Here is a 7092-nt window from a genome sequence, read left to right as displayed (position 1 = left end):
ATAGTAACGAAATTTTCCTGCCAGATTCCGGCTGTGGTGGCCGGAATCTGGCACTGCAGGTGGTGGGGGTGTTTTTGTCATTTTATATGTTAGGGTCTTTAATTAAATTAGTAAACCTAAGGGCTTTTTCATAAATTTTTAAAATTTACCTCGTAATACTCCCCTATCCAATAACCCAATACTATCCCCAAAATCCTATCCAAAATACTAAACCAAACGCACCCATTATTTTTATACGGTCAACATAGCGATCCATATGTTTTATACCTTTATATAAAATTAAATGAAAAATATTAAACTTCTCAAATTTTCATCTTTTAACTAATGTCTTTTTATATCTTTTAATCTTTATAATTGAAATTTTCATCCTAAGTCATATATATTCTAACATTATTATTTTATCTCATATTTTGGTATTCTAAGGAGAAAAACCTATATAAAGACGTATCAATTGAAAACAATTATCTAAAAATTTAACACTATTAAGAGAAAAATATACCTACAGAAGAAAGAAAATAGAGTTATTATATGAATTTAATCCCATTAATTTTCTAATTAGTCTTGTTATAAAATATTTTCACATTAATTTCAAAATTATTCTTGGTAATGCAAATTTTGTCTCAATTTTTTTTTTTTTTTTTCTAATTCACTTAAAAAGGACAGTACTTCAAAATCACAAAAGAGATGGAGCCACTACAAGAGCAAGTGGTAGAGTAAGGAATTCAATTGAGAAAAGGCAAGATCAAACAAAGGTATCATTTAAAATTTTCAACTCCAAGATGTATATAATATACATTTAAAATAATATATCAACACTCTTTTATTTAAAAAAAAAAAAAAAAAAAAAAAGTCAATTCACAATGAAATTTAAAACCTTAAGAGTTTTACTTCACATCAATTTTATCATTTTAACATAGAATTAAAAAGATTAATGCTTGATTGAATAATAAATATAGCTAAAACTAAAAATAATGTTAAAGTCAGTGTGTATAATCTAACAATTGAATAATAATAATAATAATAATAAAATCTCTCTAAAATTAGTAATAATACTTCCAAATACCACAGTCATGAGTGAGCCGGAAACATTGCTGGTTTTATACTGAAGTTATACAAAATTCCCAAATTCTCAAATTTAAGTTGATTTACTGAAATGAATTAAATTTGATTATATATGATATCAGATAAGGACTCATATTAAATGGATCCAACCAACCCATGTTGTAAAGAAAAGCCCAACAATGGGAAGGACCCATAATAAAGTAAATTGTAAGCCCAAAATAAACCTAACCCAGCCCAAGAACTAAAAGGTAACTAAAGAGTCAAACTCTCTCACAAACTCCTAGGTGGCAGCTCTCATTTTATTGCTTTTGAATTTTGGAAAATTAAAAGTAAAAAACTAGAAGCTACCATCTACGGGTTGTGAAAGATAATTTGTGAGATTGGATTGTAAGTGTAATACAATCCTTAAATTATAAGTGGTTAGATAGTATAAAAAACTAAAGTCAAATAATTGATTTGTTATATCATGATCTATAAGAAACTATACATTTTTTTTTTTTTTTCAGATTAATGTATTTGAAAACACTTTTTACAAATTATGATAATGCTCATTTTACATGTTTAATTTTTTGAATTTAGGTGGTTCAAATTTAAATGCATGCATGATCCACAATGAGTTTATGTTATTATTTAATTTTCATGGAGTACATGTTTAAATGTAAATAGTTACCTTAATCACGCAGAGTTTTCCTCATAACATCACTATACATTAATATGACGTCTTATGATTCGTTGATTGTATACATTATTAAATATATGTCATTTGTGTTACATTTTGTGATTAGTTGATTATATAATTAAACTTTTCTCTCAATTTTTTTGATTAAACTAAAAAATACACATTCCCAAAATATCATCAAAATCTCAAAAAGATTTACCATTCAAAATAAATTTCTTTTTTAAAATTCTTTTTGAATATTGATAAAAATGAATTTAAACCTGTATTTTTGAGTTGTTGTTAGGGAAATTAATGGTGGTTTTATATAATAACGAAATTTATCCATTATTTTGGACAGTGATGGATCCAGGATTTTTGTCCAGGGGGGCCTCGACAACCCTGCCATTATTGGTCAAATAACTAGTAAAAACTTAAAAAAAATATCAAACCTCAAGCAAAGGAAATAATACAGTATCAAGAATTTGAAAAGAAATAATACAGTAACATAATATTTTCCTATTTGAATAAATCTATGAGAAGCAAAATTTTGAGTAAATGTATTGAGTAAACCTTGAGCAAAAACTTCTTTTATTTTTATTTTTTTAATTTTTGGATTCGAAAGATTATAATATAAATTTTCATAACTTTAATCAGACTTAGCCTAAGCTAAAGTCAACCAATACTTAAATCAAGTCGTTGACTTTCAATATGAATTAATAAAAAAATGGAGAATTTTCTTGGTATAAACATAGATAGTAACTTAAATTTCTTTAATAATTTTGAGCAACTAAATGGTGACGTTTGAAATGTAAGAAAGTGATGGGTGAAGGGTGAAGAATAACTTTTTTTAAAATATAGTTAAGGTTTAATTTGGGAAAGTAAGAACATTCTTAGACACAAACACAAAATAAACTTACAAGATCTAAGCCTTTTTCACTCAAATTATAATAAAAACCTTCAAAAAATAAGTATGATTCAACCCTAAAATAAATTAAATTGAAATGAGCAATACACATACTTAAAACTGAAAAAACAGAAAACAAAGTTAATTGTGGCACCTTAAATAGGGAAAACTTCAACAATTTAGTCTTCAAAAGCTTTAAGAGCGAATAACACGAGAAAAAGAATGAGAGAGTAAAGAATTTTGGAGATAAAATCATAAAAAAACATGTAGAGTTGTGGAGAAGAAGAGTTGAGAGAGTTTTAAACTTTTAATATGATATGAGCTTAAATATATATATATATATAACAAGTTTTTTGTGAGCCTAAATATATATATATAATAGTTCTCATTTTCAAAAAATTTAAAGATAGGTCGTAGTATATATATTAATAACATTTTTTTTTGGGCCTATATAATAATAATTTTTTTTTTTTTTTTTTTTAAATATGTTGGATCTGCCCCTGATTTTGGAGAAAAAAATAGAAAAATACATGTGAAAATAAATAATTTTTTTTTCCTTGTGAAGAGTTAGGAATTCAGGGGAAGGGGCAAATTCAAAAAATAATATACTTTAAACTTTTTTCATAATGATATATATTGGAACTTTAATAAATGAGAGCAACCTGGAATCGAATCAAATCAAATGATCCAACATTTCATCTGAATAGGTTTAGATAAACTGTTGGGGGCTCACGTAGCCCATGCCAGATTAATCATATTCTGGGCGAAAACAATGAACTTATTTGAAGTGGGTCATTTTTCAGTAGAAAAGCCCATGTATGAACAAGAATTAATTTTATTTCCTACCTAACTATTTTAGGCTGGGGGTATGTCCTTGTTGGGACGTTAGCCTAAAACGTAAAAATCTTCAGTCATTTTTTAAATGATAAAAATACCTTTGGAAGTACGCAATTCAAAGGTGTATATATTGTACACTGATAGGAACAATGTTCATACAGATGAGACTTAATTATGCAAATATTGAGCATTTTGTTGGAAGAATATGTTTGAGCAGTTGTTTAATCAAAATTTAAGTCCAATTTCTCTTGGCTAGTAATGTCAGATATGTGTCAAAAGAAAATTCCATATTAAATATCGACATTTTCTGTGTCAGATTCAAATGGTTCAATTGAAGTCTTATATTTTAAAACAAGTTGTATATTAAATAATAAAAATTTGATCACTTCTTGTTGACTTATTTCCTTCATTTGCAAACAGAGCAAGAAGAAATAAGCACTCACATGCCATAATTGCTATATATTCACTGAAAGGTCGCTCAATTTTTCTCATTCAAAAGCTTACCTACTAAATTAATTAGGCTCATTTGTAAGGCAAGAAATGGACGCATTCTATTCGTGACAATATCACAACATATATAATATAAGTACTTTTAATAATAATAAAAAATAATAATTATTTCATTTTTGTAGGGGGATGATTGACTACACTTAAGCATTAGAGAAAATAAGTTGAAATTAGGAAATTGGGAGGAAAATGAGTAAGGGAAAAACCTAAATAAGTTTGAAATTGGGAAAAATAAACCTAATTAAGTTTAGACGGTAGGTTATTTTCAGTATTAAATGGGGTTTGAAGAGATTTTTTTTTTTTTTTAATTATAGAAGAGGCGTACTTAGCTATTGGGGGTGAAGATGAATTAGATGGGACCTAAAAATCACATCCGTTGATACAAAATTAAAGTTTTAAAATTTAAAATTGAAATAAAGTTTGTATTCAAGACAAAATCTAGAACACACAAAGAACAAATGAATCAATGAATCAAGAACAAATAAACATCAAGAGCACATATTTTTATCTGTCACTTAATCGCTTTTGTTCATTCATGATACCATATGTATAAATCAATATATTCGTAAGATAATATCACAAATATATAGCTAGCTTCCCTTGGTTTGTGATTTCATAACATACTTTTATATTGTACCAGCTGATGAATGCTTGGAAGCACACTCATACTTAGTGATTTTAAGGGTATTTTGTGAGGGAATTAGGTTTAATTGGTTAATTTTACTTAATTTCTGTATCTCTTTTGTTTTCTAGAATCACCGGTATGTTTTGTGAATTTTCAGGTATTTAGGTGCTAAAAAATGAGGACTTCAAGCGTGGACATTAAAGAGGAAAGAATTAGAATCGTGTCAGAATAAACGATTTGAGAATCAAAACTTAAATGAAGAAGTTATGGATTTTTTAAGATTGTTTGCTATGCTTGATTTTTGTGCCATGCTGTGAGTGAACACGCTTCACTAAAATAGGTGTAACTTTGGCTACAAAACTCCGATTGACCTGATTCTGGCGTTTCAAAGATAAGAGATAGATATATAATGTTTATGTTTCAGTCGTGATCCAGTTCAATCTGAAAGATGGTTAAAAATTGATCTGAAAGTTACATCAATGCATAGAAGACAAGCAGACGTGGGTTCTGGAACATGCCTCAGTGTTGCTAAAATAACTTGAGCTAAAGACCTCAGATTTGGATGATTCTTAGACCATTGGAAATATGATTCAAATAGATACAATTAATATGCCTATGGCTTCATCAGATTCAGAAGTTTTCATACTAAAAAGTGGAAGCCTTTTGGCTCATAATTTTCCAACAGAGGCTGTCTAGGAGAAACGGACAAAAAAAGGGAAACTTTGCCAAGCTACCATAAATTCCTCAGAACGAAGTGGGAGCTGTTCCACATATTGTTGTAAAGCTTTGGAAGTCTAGTTTACTAGAATTTTACAGTTTGTTATTCCGAGATTTCTAAAGGAATATATTCTTGTTTTAGTACCAGCATAAGAATCCTAATTCTACGAGGACTCAAGTTAAGATTAATCCGAATTTTATTCTCCTGTTTTGTATATGATTTTTTCCATTACTTTCCCACAACCCTAGAACTATAAAAGGATGTCTTTAGGTATTTTTTAGAAAGACTTCAAGTTTAAGAGAGGCAAGGAGAGGAGACTTCAACTTAGAAAGAATTGGAGGCAAAGTGAAGAGATCTACCTAAGGTTTTCATCTTTTCTCTTGTACTTCATGTGTTTGAAGGGTTTGAAGTTTGATTTTCTTATGATCATGTGTAACTAAATACTCGTCTAGGGATCCAACGTAACCTAACATGAAGGTTTTATGCTTTGATTAATTTTATTGTTCTATTAATTCAATATATTTCTAGTTTCATTCATTGCACTTAATTAGATCTTGATGTTTTGTATGAAATAAGTATGGTAATTAAAAATCATATGCTAACTTTAAAATATAAAACAATTGATTGTTTGAGACAAGGTAAGGAAAACATCATATGCAAAACTTGAATAGCTCTTTTGAATGATTGGATTGCGTTGAGGCAAACATCAGGCTAGATACTATTTGGTTCATATTTTGAATACTTATTCTTAATGGGTTCTTGATTGTTAGGCTTTACTAAACATCCTAGTGAGTTTAATGGTTAAGAATACTTGGTTAAACCCAAACATCAAATGGTAATATCATAGTGATGGAAGACTAAACCTTAGGAATTGGATTGAGATGACAATAAATTAGTTATTAGCAGAGAATCAAATTGTTATGGTGAAATTGGATACCTAAGTTTTTCTTGCATTCGTTTTCAATTAATTTTTAGTTGTGTTATTTAATTCCGTTGGTTAAGAAATCTTTTTGCTTCCATAGTAATTAGTTTAATTAAGGCATAATATATATTACATACAGTTCACAATGAGTCTGATGTGCATATACAACCAAATTAATGGATGATATGCATTTCTGTTGAACTTTTGAAAACACTCTGTTATAAGATCATGTTACTTTATAAGTGGTGTAGAATCATTTTAAGTTATTTCGCAAATTAATTTTCCTAATCAGAACCATATATTGTAGTCAAACAAGCAAATCCTAGCTATGTTTTTACAGGGCTACACCTCCTCAAGTTTTAAAAACAATTGGTGCTTTTTTAATAACTAAATATTATCTATTTCACATCTTGCATGATTGAGGACTTTTGGATGAATTGCATTTGTTGTGTTCATTTGAGCCCAGAGTTTTAGTGTTTATCATCCTAGCAATTTAAGCTAGGACAATGTAGGATATTTGCACACTCTAGCAGCTCCTGTGTATTAAATCTATGGCATATAGAAGGTATTTCTTTTATGAAAATTCTATAGTTGATATAAAGAAAAAAAATTTCAAAGTCATCTTCTTGTTATAAACCTCATAAAAATTATTATCTACTACAGGTTCGTGCCTCTTCTGCGCTTATTCTTGAGGCAGCTGACCTTAGAGGTCGTTCTGAGAAGTACTTGTTTGCTTATTCAATCCACATGCATGTCCCAAATACCTGAAGGATGCATCATTGGTGGTATGAATTTCAGCTCCTGCCAGCTGCACCATAGGCACTGGCTTATTCGTGCTAATGACGTTGTAGTATCGGGC

This window comes from Pistacia vera, unplaced genomic scaffold (assembly GCF_008641045.1).
Source record: "Pistacia vera cultivar Batoury unplaced genomic scaffold, PisVer_v2 Contig824, whole genome shotgun sequence".
NCBI lineage: Eukaryota > Viridiplantae > Streptophyta > Magnoliopsida > Sapindales > Anacardiaceae > Pistacia > Pistacia vera.
The sequence above is the reverse complement of the archived record's forward strand: the minus strand, read 5'-3'. Positions refer to the sequence as shown.